At 41.9% G+C, this 20,910-nt stretch overlaps 1 protein-coding gene across 1 annotated transcript in view; it reads left to right on the plus strand.

Moving 5' to 3' along the window:
* The window catches only part of SHC4 (SHC adaptor protein 4), a 125,171-nt gene that overhangs the window by 41,719 nt on the left and 62,542 nt on the right, over positions 1-20,910 (plus strand). The window lies entirely within an intron of this gene.

Genomic DNA, 20,910 nt, shown 5'->3' on the forward strand with positions numbered 1-20,910 from the left:
ATTCTCCCCCAGGCATGCATCCTCTTGACTGACTCTGGACCGGATCGCAATTTTTAATAATCGAGTATTCATAGAAAAGGGCAAAGGAGGAGTTTTTCCTGAAAGAAGAGAACCAAGATCATGAGGAAAACAAAGGCTCAGTGCCACAGTTGTCTTCCAAATGTCTGGAAAACAACAGCTAAAGGAAATAAGAGAAAGGGGAGATGAAAATCCTGCTGAGGATGATAGAGTCATTCACTCTCTCCTGTAAACATGTTCTCATCAAGATTTGTCAAACAAAACTAAAGAAAACAAAAAACCTCATTTGATCTGAAATACACACACATGTACATACACAAGAAATCAGGTCACTAAAACCGAAGCCCACTTCCCTCCCCCGAGTAAGCATCCACATCAAGCAAAGAAGAAAAAAATCTTCCCTCTCCTCCTAAGGATGCCTCCTTCTTTGTGTCTAGGTGGGAACCTGCCTCAGATACCAAAGGAGGAAGAAACACATCAGAGTAAACTCCATAAGTGGAGCTGATGGGGCAGGGCTTGGCTTTCAACCCCAAGAAACAGAACATCATAGAAAACCGTTGAGGGGACATTTGGTTCATCACCACAGGACAAGATTTACCCCATGGGGCAGGGCCCCCTGCTGGTGGGAAGTACCTCCAGATAGATCACTGTCTTACTACCCTGTCCTCTTCCTTCCTCTTTGTCTTACATGCGCAACTCATATTTGGTAATAAAATCAGCCAGGCTAAGCGCAAGGCACCCAGTGCAGCTCTGTCCGTGCCAGGCTCCAGGACAGCCGGGAAGCAGCAGCTTGCAGTGGGTTTGCCTCATTCTGTGATTGCCGTCCCAGGGGGTCTGTGAAGGAAAATGGGGAGAAAACGTTAGAGAATGGGTGGTGAGTGCTTCCTTTTGGGGTCCTGGCTTAAGATTCATTTTCTGCAGCTGATCATAAGGGGCTGCACGTCGTGGCCTATTTTATCTGCTCCATTCCACTCCATGGAGGAAGAACAACCTTGAGCAGTATTGTTTTTCTGAACTGCTGCTGTAGATGGCGAGCAGGCTGTTCGGGTGATTTGGTACTAGGTAAAGCAACAAGGAAGCAGAGATCATAATTCAGAGGATATTGTAATGGGACTAATTTCCTGTTTATAACATTATTGCTCCTGAGCAGTGATTCTGCAAATTTAATTCACTATCTTGAAATTTTGATTCTTTGGCTTCAACAGGACATTAAAGCAATTCTTCAGAGACAAATGCATACTTCATGTGTGCGTCTGTGTGTGTGTGTGTGTGTGTGTGTCTGTGTGTGTGTGTGTTAGCAACCATCAGATACAAAGCGGATCCTAGATGCAACTGAACATTTACGTAAAGGCCTGTGCATGTGGATTCTAAGAAACGAGAACATTAGGAGGCAGACTATTCTATAGAGGTCAAATATCTGTATGTTTGTTGGCTAAATTAAGATATTTGTTTGAAAACAGGCTGGCATTTACCTAAATTTCCTGAGGATTATAGTAATGGGATTGGTTGCAGCTATGTGTGGATAAGTGTCTGTATCTCTGCGTAAAACTTGGAGTATCTGCAGTTTCGGGTGTGTGGGTTCTCTGCTGGATGGAAGCGGAGCATGGAGTTAGAAATAGCATTGCAGCCCACATGGCGTGTGAAACAAAGGCCACCACAGGAGGGACAAAAGACCAACTCTATCAACTTGCCAGGCCAACTCCCCGGTGAAGAAATTTACTGAGAAGAGTGCTAAGGAGAAAAAAAATCAGGAGTTTGTAAGTTCTAGTTCATGGTGGTCATGCTAAGGACTGGAAATGAGCACTCTGGCCGAGATGGAACGTACACAGTTAGATAAAACGAGTTTCACTGTTCATTGGTCAGGAAAGAATGTTCAGACCCCAGTAAGGGTCTGGTGTCCCAGGGTCAAGGTTCACAACCTTTATCAGCTGGTTAGAACAGTTACAATAAAACATAATTGTCAAATCTGGTATCTTGTAGGCAAGCACTGGTATAAATGGACCTACTTCCTTTCACACAGGTCAGGAAGCCCTTGGTGGAGGTTTGGGGTGAGGGTCTGTGTGCGTGCGTGTGTGTGTGTGTACAATGTACCTCTTCTAGTTTCAAGTTTCACAGCTCCCCAGTTCCGCACAACCTACTTAGGACTGAATAGCAAATTAAATTCCTTTTAGAGGTCTTCAAAGACCTAGTAATTAAAAAAAAAATGTTTCCGTGCAATTGGGAAGGGTTCTGATAGCAGGCAGAGTCAAATGCAGAGAGAGAGGCTATGAAAATCAATGGCTCTGTTTTGCTTAGAGTCATTAGCACAATGTCTTTCACATACAGGTGCACACTTACTATTGGAATGAACAGGTGTAGGCCCAAGAGGTATAGTTACTAAGACAACTCACAGAATGGGAGAAAATATTTGCAAATCGTATGTCTGATAAGGAGTTAATATCCAGAATATATAAAGAACTCCTACAACTCAATAACAAAAACAGAAACAACCCTACTAAAAACTGGGCAAATGATGGAAACTAGACTTTTGGTGGTGAACACGATGTAGTCTATACAGAAGTTGAAATATAGTGATGTACACCTAAAATTTGTATTCTTTTATAAACCAAAATCATGTGAAAACACAAACAAACAAAAAAACTGGGCAAAGGACTTGAAGAGACATTTATCCAAAGAAGATACACAAATGGGCAATGAGCACATGAAAAGATGCTCCACATCACTAATCATTAGGGAAATACAAACAAAACCCATGAGATAGCACTTCATACTCATTAGAATGGCCATTATTTAAATACGAAAAATAAAACCCATGTTGGCAAAGATGTGGAGAAATTGGAACTCTTGTGCATTGCTAATGACAATGTAAATGGTGCAGCCACTAAGGAAAGCAGTGCCTCAAAAAATTAAAAATAGAACTGTCATATGACCCAGCAATTCCACTTCTGGGTATATATCTAAAAGAATTGGAAGCCAGGGACTCAAAGAGATATTTGTACACCCATGTTCACAGCAGTATTATTCACAATACCCAAAAGGTGGAAGCAACCCAAGTATCCATTGATAGATGAATGGATAAGCAAAATATGGTATGTATATACAATGGAGTATTAGTCAGCTTTAAAAAAGAAGGAAATCCTGCTAGTTGTGGCAAGATGAACCTGGAGGGCTTTATGCTAAGTGAAATAAGCCAGACAGAGAAAGATAAATGCTGCATGGTATCACTGATGTGCGGAATCTAAAACAAAAAAAGTCAAACTTGTAGAAACAGAATCAAATGGTGGTTGCCAGGGACTGGGGGGAGGGGAAATGGAGTGATGTTGGTAAAAAGGTGCAAACTCTCAGTTATAAGATGATTAGGGTCTGAGAATCTAATGTGTAGCGTGGTGACAATAGTTGATAATATCATGTGGCAAAGTGAAATTTGCTAAGAGTAAATTTTAAGCATTCTCACACAAAAATAAGTAAATATATGAGGTGATGGATATGCTAATTAACTTGATTGGGGGCATTCTTTCACAGTGTCTATTTATATCCTATCATGTACACTTGAAACATATTTTTAATATTTTTAAAGATTTTTATTTTTCCTCTTTCTCCCAAAGCCCCTCGGTACATAGTTGTGTATTTTTAGTTGTAGGTCCTTCTAGTTGTGGCATGTGGGATGCTGCCTCAGCATGGCTTGATGAGCGGAGCCTTGTCCGCACCCAGGGTTCCATGGTGAGACCCTGGGCCACCGATGCAGAGCGCACGAACTTAAACACTTGGCCATGGGGCCAGCCCCTATTTTATAATTTTATTTTTTGACTATCCCTTAATAAATCTGAATAAAAAGGAAGGAAATTCTGATGCATGCTACAACATGGATGAATCTTGTCTTAGTCTCATCAGGCTGCTATGGCAAACACTGGGTGGTTTATAAACAACGGAAATTTATTCCTCACCGTTCTGGAGGCTGGCTGTGCCAGCATGGTCGGGTGAGGGCCCTTTTCCGGTGGCTGACTTCTATTATCGTCACGTGGCGGAAGGGGCTGGGGAGCTCTGTGATATCTCTTTTATAAGAGCACTACAGTAATCTCATTCACGAGGGCCCCAGCTTCATGACCTGATTACCTCCAAAGGGCCCCACCTACTAGTACCATCACCTTTAGGGGTGAGGATTTCAACCTACAAATTTTGGGGAGACGCAAGCGTTCGGACCACAGCAAACCTTAAAAATATTATGCTAAGTAAAAGACGACAGTCACAAAAAGAAATTCTGCATGATTTCACTTACGAGAAGTACCTAGAGTAGTCAGATCAAGAAAGAGAAAGTAAAGTGGTGGATGCTAGGGGCTGGGGTGGGGAGTGAGTTGGTGCTTAATGGGTACAGAGTTTCCGTTTGGGAAGGTGAAAAAGTTCTGGAGTTGGATGGTACTGATGGTTCCACAACAATGTGAATATACTTAATGCCATTGAACTGTACTCTTAAAAATGGTTAAAATGGTAAATTTCATGTTATATATGTTTTATCATAATTTTTTTAAAGTATAGTTACTAGAAGAATTATATTTTTGGAGTATTCAAGATTATATAAATTAATTTTATTTTGTTGAAAGAATGAAAAGCCAGTAAACGGAAGATAACTGAGGCTTCAGTGCCTGAGTTTCCAGGAGGTTCTACAGCCAAAAGAATTTGGTAAGGAGTACATAGTGGCCTCCTTCTAATTTCTTGTTGGGGAAGCCCAACCAAAAGCCACACTGGCCAAGAGGGCTGTTGTAGGACAAGAGGAGAGTAGCTAACAATCGCTCATATTTGTTTAGCATTCACAGAGCTTGTACATCCATGGTCTCTTATAAACCATACAATCACCCTGAGGGGAAGGTACTATCATTCCCCATTTTAGAGCAGAGGGAGCTGAGGCTCAGAGAAGGTAAGTGACCATTCCAAGAGCACACAGCTCTTTTGCTGGGGCTCCAACCCAGCTACTCTCACTCCAAATCCTGTCCCTATAGCACTGAATGTTTCCTAGTGACGTTGCTTCAGTTTAAAGCTAAGAAACTGCTCTTGTAGCTATGAATAGACTAGGACGGTGGGAGACAGTTAAGGGAACAAAGGCAGGCCTGGGTCATCTTTAAAAATCCCTTCTAAGTGAGAGAACCACAGGCTGTGATCATCACCACCCCTGGTGTCAGTCCCCTGTGGGATATCTCATTTAAAAATTTTTTCACTTTTTTTTTTTTTCTGATTACAAAAAGTAACCCCAGCTTACCGTGGGAATTGGAAAGTAGGGTAAAATAAAAGAAAAAACAGACAAATCACTGGAGATAACCAAGAGTAATGGTTTGGTGTAAGGTTTCTCCAATCATCTGTTTAAAAACTAAGATGGGATTATGCAGTGCATATTAATTTGTAGTGTGTTTTTGTCATTTATTGTGCGCATTTTCTAGGTCATTAAGTCTGAATAGTACTTGCTTTGACCTGAGCTTTAAAGTGGAAGAAATCATTTTAAGTGCATTTACTTGCTATAGGTCTATTTTTAAAGTCTTTTTGGATTTCACTAAAGGAAAATGACTCTGCCTAGGATAAGACGAAAGGGGGATTTCTTGAAAGGATATTGGGGCAGCTCATGGGATCTAAGGAGCAGTGAACAATCACACCGACAGAAGGTCGGAGTCGGGCCTCCGAGGCCTCAGCAGTAGGAGGGCAGAGACCCCTTATCCCTGGTTCTCTCAGTTCCAAATATCAAATTCCCAGGTGAGATGGTGCTTGGGGCCTAATCCTGGACCAGTCGTCTTTGGCCACGACAGAGTTGCCTTGTAACAATACGGTAGTTCCATAAGAATCATATATTGGGAAGGGGAGAGGCTGGGAGAAGGAGGAGAAGAGGAAAAAGCAGGAGAAAGAAGCTTGTAAAATGGAGGTAGTAGATGCTGTCAAAAATAGATTTCTACCTCAAAGGGAGAGGAAGACATTAGATCAAATTGTCTGGACACGTTTGAAAAAAAAAGATTGGGACTATTTAAATCATCCCCCAAATGCTCCACTAAAATCCAAGGTTTGTAAAATTGTTAGTCAAATGTTTAATGTTATTATAGCTAGTGCATTAATTTCAGAACATAATTCAATTGAACTGTATTTCTATGTGGTGGCTGGACATTTTAAGGAACTTTGAGACTCCGTGTATGGATATTGCATATGTTTACACCCCTGTTATAGGACTTAGGGCATTGTTTTGGTGCTTTAGATACTTATAGAGGTTTATAAAATGGTTATTATTTTTGCTCCACGACAGGCTGTTTACAGATCTGTATTTTATTTGCTGAGGAGTCCTTGGTCACGAATAAGACTCTCAATTACAGCATCTTTTCCATGGAAAATATGATCCACTTTATGAAGTGGTTTCTAAAAATATGCTGCAGCTAAAATCAGGGCCTGCTAATTTATCTGTATGAATCTATAGAAATGTACATATGAAGATATTATCACACACACTTATACACTCTCAAACAGGCAATATACATATTTTCACTGACCTCAGTGAGAATAGTTAGCTATCTGTTCATGTCTACATATGGATGGTAGTGGATGGCCTCGAGTGTTTAAGGAGAAGCAAATTAATTGAGAGCTTAAAATGCATGAATGTGAAAGCCTCTGTATATTGGGGAGACCCCAGTATTTTTAGCTCCAATTGCTGAATGAAATAGCTTCTCTTTTTTTTCCCCAGGCTTTCCTTACCATGCAGAGCCAGATGAGAATGCATTCTAGTATCTCCCTTTTGTGGCCCTTTTTGTTTCTCATAGAAGTCAGTGCTGAATATTTGTAGCACCCCAGAATTTTTTATTACACTCTGTGTAAATGTCTCCCAGAGCAAGAGGATGGATTTCTGATTTTCATTTTCGCAGACACAGTGCTCCACTCCTGGTCTGAATCGTTTAACAGTGTAAGTAGAACAGGCCATTTGAACCACTGATCCTACACCAGTGCTGCAGTTGCATGGAAGCCTCCTGAGAAAGCTCAGAAGTGCCCCAAGTATGTTTGGCTTGGGAGGGATTGGGCTCCCTAAGGTCCTATTTCCATGGAGCAATCATCAGAGTTCTATTATCCATTGTTTTTGGGCTTTAAGGTTCTTCCTGGAAGCCTAGTCCATGGGCCCAGCAGGTTTCAGAGCCACAGTGCCTGGGACATAGTTGGATCAATAAATATTTGTTGATTAACAGAGAGGTTTCAGGACTTCTCAGGCCTGGATCACAGATCTTGAGATGACTCTGGGGGTCTTGAAGGCTTGACAGTCACATGATGGTAGTCAGAGAAAAGCAGAGAAGACCTAGAGAATCTATAAACATGGAATCTGGCATCCTGAACTAGGCCAAATTCCAGAATGAGGAACTAGGACAATTAGGTCAGATCCCTGGCTCCCGGTAGAGTGTTTGGCACACGGGTCCGTATATATTGTAGAACAAAAGAATAAAAATAAATTCACTGAGAATACTCAGTTTGGCCCAGAGAGCCTTGGGATCCAAGGAGTTTATTCAGATGAAGAGAAGGATTTCTCAATCCACATGGAACTGGCTGAACTTCAACTGCTTTCTAGTTCAGGGACTCAAACATGTTTTCAACTATTAGCAAGCAGATGACAGAGCACTTTATCATAAATTAATAGCAACTGTATCAGCATTGTCATCATCACAAAAGTTAGCATTTATAAAATAGATAATACTATTAATCCTATTTCACCCATGAGAATACTGAGACTTAGAGAAATGACAGAACTCACCCAGGTCACCTAGCAAGTGGTGGAACCAGAAACCAGATCTGCCTGACTCTTGTGTGTTAGGTCTCAATCCAAGAGAGAGAATTTTTTAAGGAGCAAGTCTCAGGAAAATGCTGAAAACCAGAAGTGACGGAATAAGGAAACGGTCAATCTTCAGGTTGGAATTTGGCCTGGGTTCAAGATGCCAGATTCCTTATCTGCAAAATCTCTCTGGAAGGGGCTTCATAAAGATGCTTATAATCTGTAGAAGGGAATACTTTTAGTGTCCTTTTCTGATCTCTACTAAAGTAAAGGTCAGCCCTGGAGGTCCAGTGGTTAAGATTTGGCACTCTCACTGCCATGGCCCAGGTTCAATTCCCTATCATGGAACCACACCATCCATCTGTCGGTTGTCATACCATGGCAGCTGTGGGTTGTTGTGATATTGAAGGCCATGCCAGTGTTATTTCAAATACCAGCAAGGCCATCCATGGTGGACAGGTTTCAGCAGAGCTTCCAGGCTAAGACGGTCTAGGAAGAAGGACTTGGTCCCCCACTTCTGAAAAAATTGGCTGTGAAAACTCTATGAATAGCAGTGGAGCTTTGTTTGATATAGCACCAGAAGGTGAGAGGATGGAGCAAACAGAGCGGGCAGGGTTCCCCTCTGCTATATGCAGGGTTTGTAGCACTAACAACAAACTAAGGGAAAATAAAATTGTGTCAGACAGTGGTTCTCAAACTTTAGCATGCAAGGCAATCAATCACCTAGAGGGCTTGTCAAAACAGGATGTTGGGCCATGCTCCCAGAGTTTTTGATTTAAGAATTTGTATGTCTGACAAGTTCCCAGATGCTGCTGATGCTGCTGGTTTGGGGACCACACTTTGAGAACCACAGGTGTAAGGGAAGCCTAGCCAGTGATTTCAAAATGAGGTCCCCTGTTGGCCCACGGGTCATGTGGGAACCCCTTATTTTTGAGCAGGTGGTTGCCCAGAAAAATCACAAAAAGCATCTGGAGGTTTTTCTTGTTGTTTGTTTTGTTTTTAAGAAAGGAAAAGGGGAAAGCCTATGGAATGCCAGAGCAGCAAGTTTTAATGTATAAAACAATGATATAGTTCCTCTTGGGAAGAGTGAACTAGATGGCAGGCACTCAAAATTCATTAAAAGCTAATCTCAGCCTGAGAACATCCTTTCTTTGACAAAAAGAGAGCTTTGTGGGGGCCGGCCCAGGGGAGAAGTGCTTGAGTTTGCATATTCTGCTTTGGTGGCCTGGGGTTTGCAGGTTCAGATCCTAGATGCAGACCTACACACTGCTCATCAAGCCATGCTGTGGTGGTGTCCCACATATAAAATAGAGGAAGTTACCACAGATGTTTGCTCAGCCACAATCTTCCTCACCAAAAAAAAAAAAAAAGAAAAGAAAAGAAAGGAAGAAAGAAAGAAAGAAAAGAGAGCTTTGTGGCCAAAGGGACTCCAGGACAGTTGGTGCCTCTCTCCACCTGCCAGGCAGATTTTCTCTATTTCCTGCTGGTGTTCTCCTTAGGAAAATTGAGCAATGCCTAGTAGACTAAGTGCACAGCATTGACCCCTTTAATTAAACATGATTGAGTTGGAGCTTGTGAGAGCTGCAGTTGCTCTAGGAAAATGTGTATTTCCAAGTGTTTGAACAATAGGAGGGTGGATCTTTTTGATCCAGATCATCTGAGCCACTTATGAGAAATTCTCTGAAAATTGATCTTTTTCACTGTTGTCTGTGACAACACAGATTCTTAAAAAGGAAAGACATTATCTAGTTAAGCGTACATGCCAATGTAAGGTAGCGTAATCTGGCAGCCACTTATTAGCAGGTCTCAGGCTAGATCTAGAAACAGACTCTGAGATGGAGAGTTAAATGCAAAAGGCTTCCTGGGAGGGCTCTCAAGATCTACAGACACGTGAGGGAGTGAGGGACGCAGGACCGGCAGAGGGAGAGCTTGAATAGTGATGCTATCTCAACAAAGGCCTCAGCAGGTTCATGGGCAGTTTGGGAGCTGGGATGACCCTTCAGAGTTGTCCCAAATTGAGGCAAAGGGACCAGGCCTTCGAACCCTGTATTGACCAGTCATTGGATGCCTGCTGCCTCTGGGGAGGGGACATACCTGTGGGCAAGGCAATGGCCTTAAGGAGAGGACAATTTATGGGGCAGGAACTCAGCTGTGAGCTATTAGCGGTGAACACTCTAGCAAGTGGGGCAATGAGTACCTCTGTTCTGAAGGGGGATCTGGGTTATATAGGGGGACAAGGATCATACTGTTTTTTTTTTTTTTATTAAGATTATGATAGTTAACAACCTTGTGAAATTACAGTTGTACATCATTATTAGTCATGTTGTAGGTACACCACTTCACCCCTAGTGCCCTCCCCCCACCCCCCCCCCCTTTCCCCTGGTAACCATGGAAGGATCATACTTTTTATTTCAATGCCATAGAGATGTCTAGACGTTTACGTATTGAATGTATAGTATGTCCAAGTAGCCTGCTAGGTGCCATGGGGTGTCTAAAGAAAACCAGATAGTCATTCTACCTTTATAGAAACTTGTACCATCCATTACTATTTGCGTGATAGACATAATTGAAGCTCTTGTACAGCATATAATCTATAGCATTCCAGTTATAACACATACTCTGCTGGGTACTAGGCATTGTGCAAAGCAGGTTAGACCCAGTTCTGAAAGCAGACAGACAGTATAAGGATAAAGCAATAATAATGGCTAGCATTTACTGAGGTATTGTTCAAAGCACTGTTATTATTCCCACTTTATATATTTAAGGAACTGAGACAGAGAGACCTTTAAACCTTGCTCAAGGTCACGGAGTTTGTAAGAGACAGCTAGATGTTGAACTCTGGCTGGCTGAGCGCAGAGCCCACTTAACCAGCCTTTCTTCAATCTCTATTATCATAGACAAGCTATAGATAAAGCCCTCAACTTTTTTCCCTTTTAACGTTTACTGTAATTTTGCACTTTTATTTCCGTATTCTCCCAAGCACCTTGTGCTGTACCACGCACTTATCACTTAATAAAGCTTAGTTGATATTAAAAAAAAAAAGAATTTCAGTTCCTCTCTCTCCTTTCACTGAGCACTGGTAGGAGGGACAAAGAATGGAAGATGATAATTTACAGGTCGTAAAAGGAGTTCCATCATCCTTATATTGTTAGTAGAAGACTCATCTCTTATAAAACCCAGCTTCCTGTCCCAAGAAACTGAACAAGACCAAGTCCAAAATACGTATAAATAATCTTTGTAAAGATTAAAAGGGTGTGTTCTAATGGATTTTTCTGCCACGCACAAGCTAATAGCTGACCATGACCCCAAAGTTTGTTCCATTCATTCCTGGTTTGCTCCAGAAGAAGGATCCTCACACCACGGCCTGCGGGCCAGATCCAGCCTGCTACCTGATTGTAATCTTGTCACCTTTCAAACCAAGAGTGGTTTTTGACGTTTTTAAATAGTTGGAGGAAAAAAAGAAGAATGTATTCGATGACATGTGGAAATTATAAGGAATGCAAATTTTGGAGTCTCTACGTGTTACTGGCACACAAGCACGCCCACTCACTTATGTATTGTCTGTGGCCTCTTTTCAAGCTACAGCTGCGGAATTGCATAGTTGCAACAGAGACTGCTTGGCCCGCAAAGCCTAACAGTTCTAGTATCTGGTCCTTTACAAAGCAGGCGAGCCGACTGCTGCCATCGAGTGATTCTCCACCTTAGCTCTGGTGGAAACACTTGAGGGAGCTTTTAAAACTCCCAATCCCCAAGTCCCACCCTGCACCAATTAAACCAGAAGCTCCGGAGATGAGACTGCAGCTTCCGGATTTGTTAAAGCTCCCTTGTGTTCCCCAGTGTGCAGTCGGGGTTGAGAACCACTGCCGAGAGCCTGAATGCATTCTGTGGGGCAGGTGGATGAGGCCTCTCGGCATCCAGGCTGCCAGATGGGAGAGAGAATGCGGGTCACTCATCACCACCCATGTGTGCAGAGGGTGATGTGAGCAAAGATGTTCAGGACCTCCAGATGTCCTCTGGTGAAAGCCCTTTCCACGAGGAGAAGGCAAGGATGGAGAGCACAGAGGGGAAAGGAGAGGACTATGTCAAATATCTATCCCAGCATATTGAGGGACTAAGTTGTTCCCCAAACGGAACATTCTCAAAGATACAGGCAGTGTAGCCTTCCCTACCCTAGCCATTAGGAGCAGGTGACCTAATTCCTTCGCATCCTCTAATGCAACCATCTGGTCAAAACTGGAGAGCACAGAGCCAGGCATCCTGTTGGGAGTTCAAGTAGAGGTTTTCAACAGCTGTGTGGTCTGTGAACTGACCTGCTTCAGAATTACCTGGGAGGCTTGTTAAACTGCAGATTCCTGGGCCCCACCCCAGACCTATAGAATCAAATTCTCTAGGAACAGTCCCAAGAATCTGCATTTTAACTCGCATTCCAGTTGATTCTTAAAAGTTTTAAAGTTTGATCACCACTATCTAAATGGTTATACTGGTGATTTCTTAGCAGATGTGCAGGCTACAGTTTTCCCACCATTTTGGCCACAGTGGACTCAATGGCCCAGGCCAGTTATTGATTCCTTCCAGAGGTGCACACACACATTAATAATAATGAAAAAGATGGACTGACCAGATAAAATCTATAATATATATGTCACAGGGCCCTTAAAAAAACCAGAGTTATTTTTAAAAAAATAGTGATGGAAGACATACACTCATTCTACCAGTTGCTATCTTCCTCAATATTATAGATACTTCCATGACAAACTGTCTTTAATAGCTTAAATAGTGCCAAATCTTCCTTTTTTTTTTTGAGGAAGATTAGCCCTGAGCTAAGGTCTGTGCCCACCTTCCTTTACTTTATATGTGGGACGCCTGCCACAGTATGGCTTGTCAAACAGTGCCATGTTCGCATCCAGGATCTGAATCCACGAACCCCAGGCTGCCGAAGCAGAATGTGCAGAACCTAACCGCTGTGTCACTGGGCCAGCCCCCAAATATTCCTTTTTTGAAGATAGGTCTAATTTTTGGAAGTAGATAAACATCCTTTGGAGTGAAACGTGGTAAAGAAAGCAGGCGATTAAGTTGGATCTGTTTTGATTTTTTAACAAAATAGCTTTGAATCTTAAATGACCACACTGTATGATCAATACACTCTTTAACTCCAAAACACATGCCTTCACAATATTTTGTTTGTTTGTTTGTTTTTGGTGAGGAAGATTGGCCCTGAGCTAACATCCATTGCCATGCTTCCTCTTTTTGCTTGGAGGAAGATTGGCCCTGAGCTAACATCCATTGTCATTCTTCCTCTCTTTTGTATGTGGGATGCTGCCACAGCATGGCTTGATGAGCCATGTGTAGGTCCATGCCCGGGATCCAACCTTCAATCCCGGGGCTGCCCGGAGCGTGCAAACTTAACCACTATGCTACTGGGCCAGCCCCAATATTTTGAATGCTTTGTCTAAAACAGAGTTGTTTATCCCAAAGTAAAGCAGAAAGGTCTTTTGGACTTACAAATTCCAGTGTATGTCGTATGAAATCAACCCCATTTCTCTATTGCCATTTTCATAAAGCTTTAACAATTTGAAGGTGTATAAGCCATCAGTTTGTGGGTGTAGGTGTTTGCATTTTGAAATATATGATTCTATTACAGGAAATCATTGTGGAGGTAGGAGAAAATCAGTGCTTCATTTCCATTCACTAGAGGAGACTGGTAGGGGACGTGCCATGCTGGGGACAGGATGGTCTTTCACTTCATTGAAGTGCAATTGATGGGTCAACATCAGCATCAGAGCCAGAAGGCAGAATCATAGAGTAGACGGAACGACCTGTATCCTGTGGTTGCTGAGCTGGGCAGAGTTGCAAATGTACTTTAGAATCAGATTTTAAATTTGTCAGGTTGAACGGAGTGGTGCGATGAGTCAATGGGAGAGTAGATGCTGTGGGCAGTACAGAAGGTTTCATTTGATCGTCCTGGGACCTGAAGTGCCTGTTTCTAAAACGAAAGGGTATATTTTATGGGCTGAGTCAACCCTCCTAGAGTGCCTGGGCGATGCCCCTTGATAACTGCACAAAGGGAGTGTGAAGTTTTCCATTTTCCACTGGTCTGCGGGCATTGACTGCGTTCATTGTGTGCTTATCGCCACGGAGGCAGGCTCATGTTCTAAAGGGTCCTGTCTGAGGGATTGCACAGGTTCTTGGATGTCTTTAATTTCACAAAGCTGAACAAAATTGAATGCATAGATCACTGAGCCTTGATGTTCTGAAAGCAAAGATTTCAAAAAAGAAGGTACTAGTTTCCCCAGAACTATGGGAACAACATAATACCACACAGATGTGGAGCCTGAGTTATAAGTCCCTCCATTCATCAATATGGAGGCAGTTTGAGACATCCAGGTGACAACCTGTCCCTTTGACGTTGTTAACTGATTTCTTTAAGGATTCTTGGTAGACATGACAAGTAAGGGAAATGTCCCCCGGCAAATACAAGTGACTTTGTTTTGCCTGAGTATTTTTGAGTTTTATTTGGGAAAGACTCTTGCTGTGATTAAAATGTATGCTCATTTCTTTCTGCCTGGACAAAACTGAAACCACTCTTTCACTGTGTGTGTGTGTGCACACGCACGCGTGTGTGCACATGTGGGTGCATGTGTGTGTACGCTCGCGCACGTGTGGTGGGAGGTGGGGAGGATTGCCTTTAAGCGTTCTGCGGGGCCTTTACCTGGTTTCATGTTCCACGTTTTCTGGCTTTCCTCTTTACTGAAGAACTGCCTTTGGACATTCACTGGAAACAATCTGTGGGAAAGCCCCTCCCCCCATTAAATGCTCCACTTTGTCTTGGATTGTGATATTGCCTTCCAAACTTAAAAAAAAAAGAGAGGGTTAGGCAACATTGCTTCCAGAGGAGCTTAACTGTTTAAGGGTTAAAGACACAGAAAAATTATAACTTAAGTACTGCAGCGGCGAGGGGTTGATGAAGAAAAGTGGCTTTGTGTGGATGATTAGTTTGGACTCTGTGAAGACAGACAGAATATCTTTTTTTGGTCTTATGGCGTAGGCAGGGTTTTCCATGCTTGAAAGCGAATCTTCAACTGCATTCTCATTCTCTTACATCAGCCCACTTCTCCCCTTCCCTCTCATGTGGCAAAACAATAAACAAAGTGGCCACTGTTGGTGCTGTGGGGCCTTTCTCCCTCTTTCTTTCTTTCTAGCACAGGCTCCCAGGATGGAAATCTTTAGCCATTTAAACTCCGAAAATTCTGCTCCTCTATGAGAGGATGTTTGCTGAATGTTTGCTAGCTGGAGAATGTCCATGGCCAGTCAGCTCCGAAAGGACCATGCAGATGTGCAGGCTGCCCAGGCAGCTGGCATGGGGGGGGCACCCCAGTCCTGTGAGAAATCCCTGATTCAGGTTCTCCTGTTTTCTTTTCCCTCAGCGTTTGCAAAGTCAACGCTTTAGGTCGGAGGGTGTGGCTGAAACTCCAGAAAAGCATTGAAAGTACTATTTGTTCTTAAAAATATTACAGTTAATCTCTTCGTGCCAGTGTGAGGGGAAGAAAAGAAGAAAGGCAACAACATGCAGGCCTATATCTGTCTTCACTGGCTGGGCTTTCAGATTTGTTAACACTGATAACAGCAAAGAAAGAATTTGAGAGGTTGTTTTAAAGCTGTGGTTCTGAACTCGGGATCTGTGGATTCCCAAGAGGCAGATGGATGGTTTTTGGGGGTGCTGGTGAGGGAGCGGGTAGGCTTTCTAAAGTTCAGTAGAAAAGTTTGTACAAACAAGCCTTTTATTGGAGAGAGAGGCTGTGACTCTCTTTAGAGTCTCAAATCCAAAGAAATTAATAACTATTTTTTCGGTATTTTTTCTTTTTTTATCATATCATTTCTTTTTTAATCATGTAAAGTACACATAACATAAAATTTGCCATCTTAACTATTATTTTAATATTTTTTTTTTTTTTTGGTGAAGAAGATTGGCCCTGAGCTAACATCTAACATCTATTACCAGTCTTCCTCTGTTTACTTGAGAAAGATTGTCGCTGAGCTAACATCTGTGCCAATCTTCCTCTATTTTGTATGTGGTATGCTGCCACAGCATGGCTTGATGAGCAGTGTATAGGTCCATGCCTGGGATCTGAACCTGTGAACCCAGGGCAGCAGAAGCAGAGCACACAAACTTAACCACTATACCACTGGGCCGGCCCCTATCTTAACTATTTTTAAGTGTACAGTTCAGTGGTATTCAATACATTCACATTGTTGTGTAGCCATCAGTGCCATCCATCCCCATAACTCTTTTCATCTTGTAAAACTGAAACTCTATACCCACTAATCGATAACTCCCCATTCTTTCCCCTCACCAGCTCCTGGCAACCACCATCCTGCTTTCTGTCTCTATGATTTTGACTATTCTAAGTACCTCATATAAGTGGAAAAAGGCGGTATTTGTCTTTTTGTGATTGGCTTATGTCATTTCACATAACGTCCTCAAGGTTCATCCATATTGTAGCATATGTCAGAATTTCCTTCCTTTTTAAGGCTGAATAATATTCTATTGCATGTATATACCACATTTTGCTCATCCATCTGTCAATAGACACTTGGGTTGCTTCCATATTTTAGCTGAATAACGCTGTTATGAACACGTGTGTACAGTACAACTACTTTTTAAAAGCAAGTTCAAAAGTGCAAGTTTCCTCTTTTTTCTTTTGAGCAGAGTTGTGTATCAAGAGATTTTCAAAATCTGTGAGGCTTCTGCTGCCTCAGCTGACTTTAAAGTTGTGAGAGAGTGTGCCCATGCCCTCACATGTTTGCTTGCCCATGCGGGCGTACAGCTGGGCTCGGGATGCCCTTCTCTTCCATAAGGAGATAACAGCCAATGTATAGACAGAAAAGGGTGGGAAAGGGCTAGCGGCATCCGAGTGAGCCTTTCCCAGAATTGACCCCTGCCACTTTGCCCTATTCCTTTGGCAGTTTACCCCAGCCACATTGGCATAAAGATTGGCTGAAAAGGAGCCCCTCACTGTGTTTGGGGAGTGAGCAAGGGAAGTGAAGCTGGGTACCTGAGGGTTGCTGTAAATATTCAATATTAAATATTCAAGATTACCTTTTGACCTTGTTATGAAAAGAAATTAATCTTGTCAATTTGCTGTTTTCCTGTTTAATCTGAGGGGTAACTCAAGGGTCACAGGGGTTTATGAACTTGTTTTATAGAAGAAAGAGAATGCCTTCAAGAATCAGATAACCAGCTCCCAGCTGCCATTGATGCCCAGAAGTCGGATTGGGAGTGAAAGAAACATGGATTAGCCCTTTGTTTCTCAGAAACTCCTCCTGCCACACCCCTAAGCTCTATAAAACCTCCTCTTTCTTCTCTTGTTAAGGTGGATTTGAGTGAACCCGTGCTCCCACCTTCTCGTTTTGGCCAATTTGAATAAACCTTTCTCCATCTCCAGGCACTGATGTCTCAGTGTTTGACTTACTGCACATCAGGCACACAAATTTGAGATGGAGTTCTGTTTCAGAAGGACCAATACATTTCTTCCCTTAGTCCCCAGGGCCTGGGACTCCCTCCTTTTCATGCACCCGGCAATGTGGTCCCTCCCTGGGGGAATGTGGGGTTTTTTTTTTTTTTTTGAGGAAGATTAGCCCTGAGCTAACATCTCCTGCCAACCCTCCTCTTTTTGCTGAGGAAGACTGGCCCTGAGCTAACATCCGTGCCCATCTTCCTCTACTTTATATGTGGGATGCCTACCACAGCATGGCCTGTGAAGCAGTGCCATGTCCGCACCCAGGATCCAAACCTGTGAACCTCGGGCCACTGAAGTAGAACGTGCACACTTAACTGCTGTGCCACAGGGCTGGTCCTGTGAGTGTGGGTTTTGAAGTCAAACCTGAATTTGCATTCTGTCTCTCCCACTATCAGCTGCTATTTGGAGGCAGTCATTTAAATTCTTTGAATTTTATTAGTTTTCTCATTTGTAAAATGAGGGTAAAATACCTACCTTGAAATGACATTGCTAAGACTAACTGGGATGATGTATGTAGGTGCTTAGTGCTGGGCCTGGTGGTGTAAATAGGAGTTGCTCCTTCATTACAACTTGGACTCCCTGCTCCAGCATCATGTATCATTCTGAAGGAAGGGATTCCTAATGTGAAAGTATTGCTAAACTTGGTCAGGATTTTTTTCCTTTATGAAACTGTTGGGAATGGAAAAAGGCAAGTCTACCAAATAAACTGAAAAAAATAAATCTGACTTTAGAGGCTATAAAGATGGAGGAGTTAAAGGCTAAGCTGGGATGGGAGCAGAGAGAGAAAGAAAGATCTGTTATTATCTGTAACATGAACATTGTCCCAGCTCTCTGTGGGGGTTGGCAAGAGCGAGAAGGGTTGTGTCACCTCTCCTTTGGGACATTCTTGACATGCCCTCACATCTCTACAGCACATGAGCAAAACCCCTGCTGAGGAACTTACTTTTCGTTCTTTTGAACATTTTAGAAGATCGTTCACTCAATCAACTGCACAATGAAAGTAAAATGTGATATTGTTTATATATAAACATCAACAGAATCAAAAACAGGAAATAACAAACCACACCAAAAAAAACCCCACCTCAATCAAGTCATTGTTTATAAGCTCTTTCTATATCACTATTTATACAGAATTAATTTTATGTAGCTGCCCCAATGTGTATATACCATTCCAAGTTCTACTTTTTCCCACTAATTTATGTAGATTCCCCCCATATTTCTATATTTCTCATATTTAACATTCTAAGTGATGATATTTATATTGATATGTTTTATATCCGTGTCACAAGGTCTGAGTTGGTTTTTACTCTAAAATAAATATTTCTTTTATATACATACTCAGTGCTATTTCAACACAAATTCTCCCTCCCTTGTCAAAAGCTCTGATAAGGGGCTGGCCCGGTGGCATAGTGGTTAAGTTCATGCACTCTGCTTTGGTGGCCCGAGGTTCACCAGTTTGGATCCCAGGCATGGACATACACAACACTTATCAAGCCATGCTGTGGCAGGTGTCCCACACATAAAATGGAGGAAGATGGGCACAGATGTTAGCTCAGGGCCAATCTTCCTCAGCAAAAAAAGAGGAGGATTGGCGGTGGATGTTAGCTCAGGGCTAATCTTCCTCAAAAAGAGAGAAGGGAAATTAATTTTTAAAAAAACTCTAATAAATTTTATGACATTTGTCATCTTTTACCAAATTACTCTCTAGAAAGACTGTATTAATGCTAATTAAGGCCCCAAGCAGTGGATAACATATGCCTGAACTGGAATCATTCTCATCTTTCCCAATGCTGGATTTTGTAATATTCTTTTTTGCTAATTTAATGAGAGTGAAGTGAGCATCTTATGGTTGTTTTAATTTTCAATTTTAAAATTATAATGCAAGTGAACATTTTCCTGTTTTTAAAAACTGATGTATTTCTATTTCCTTTTGTGTGAATTATCTAACCCAGGGGTTGGCAAACTATAGCCCTTGGGCCAAATGTGGCCAGCTGCCAGTTTTTAGAAATAAAGTTTTGTTGGGACACTGCCTTGCTCATTTGTTTACATCTTGTCTGCGTCCGCTTTGGAGCTAAATGGCAGAGTTGAGTAGTTGCAAGAGCAAAGTCTAAAATATTTACTATCTGGCCCTTTACAGAAAAAGTTTTCAGACTCTAATCCCATCTCTTAGCTCTTATTCACTCTTGCTCTAGAACACTTTATGCTCCAGCAATATCAAAGTACTTGTTGTTCCCCTCACATCATGATAATTGATGTCTTGGTAACTGTAAGCACGCTCTTCCCTCTGTCCGGACTTTCCCAACTCCACTCTGCCAGGAAGGGTCATCCTTCTTGAGAGGTGCTTGTGCTGTAAAGCATTCCCTTTAATTTAAATTCACAACTTTACTTTTTGTTAGAAGGTATTGACAGTTGTTATGAGAATCAAGAAAACGATGCCTGGGAAAGCACTTTGTAAAACTACAAGGTGCTATATAAAAGTAACAACTTCCAATAATAACTGTTATTATCCTTGGCAGCATCAATGCCCAGCTTTGTTTCTATTTTTGTTTCAAACCATTTACAGGGAGCTTTCTAGACCAAAGCACCCCAGTTGGCTCTGATGGAGTAAAGGATCTGATAATACGTTTCTTACAATACCTCTTTGTTAAAAACCAATAACACGGTCGGGTGCCTGCACTAGTGATCCTGGCTGGACCAGAGGCCAATTCGGATCAATTGTATGCGTCTCCTCAATTATTGAATCATCATTAAGATGACTCAAAACATTAATCAACCAATCAAACAAAAGAGCCTGACCCTCTATGTTGTCCTTCTCTTTGACTCCAGAGACAAAGTTGGAATCCTAAAGAAACCATCAATATAAAATCCTGAGAAAACAAGCTAAACCAAAAAGCCATTCTATCATTTGGTTGCGGGTAATTATGCAAAAATCAGATAAGATAATACCTTGAAGAAGAGTTTCGTTTATCCAGAAAAAAAGGAATCTGAATTAAAACATGTTATAAATCCAAAATGATACCTAGAATCTTTGTGAATTCTTCTACTTATCTTTCTAATGTGTCTACTCAAAGAACATTAAGACCATTCCTCTGTACTACCATATCTATATCTATATATATTTTCTTTCTTTAATGGATATGCATTCCTGTCTCTGACTGCTCCTCCCTTCCTTTGAGAATCAAAAACATCTCCTAGAAAATATTTTCATGAAATATAATATATATAAAAACTGTAATCCAACATTGTGTGTGTGTGTTAATACAGTTTACTAATTGAAACAATGATCTCAGGGGACCCAGGAAAGAGCTTAGAGATTTCCATTTGCTTTGTGAAAAGTTTAATATATGTATTGAAAGCCACAAGGCGAAGGTTCAGATTGCGTGGACTGAAAGCTTGGGCGGTTATGAATGCTGAGTCCCAGAGACGAGGCTCTTAGTTATAACCGCCTTGCTGGAGGGGAGGGCGCCAGCTCCTTCACCACTTCCATTAAGGCTCAGCTACTTCTTTCAGTGGTGCCTTTCCTTCAGGAAGTGCAATATATAGTAAGGGCAGAAAAATAAGCAAAGGAGGAAATTTGTTATTGATTTTCTTTTCTTCTGT

The sequence above is a fragment of the Equus caballus genome, chromosome 1 (assembly GCF_041296265.1).
Source record: "Equus caballus isolate H_3958 breed thoroughbred chromosome 1, TB-T2T, whole genome shotgun sequence".
In the NCBI taxonomy this organism is placed as follows: domain Eukaryota; kingdom Metazoa; phylum Chordata; class Mammalia; order Perissodactyla; family Equidae; genus Equus; species Equus caballus.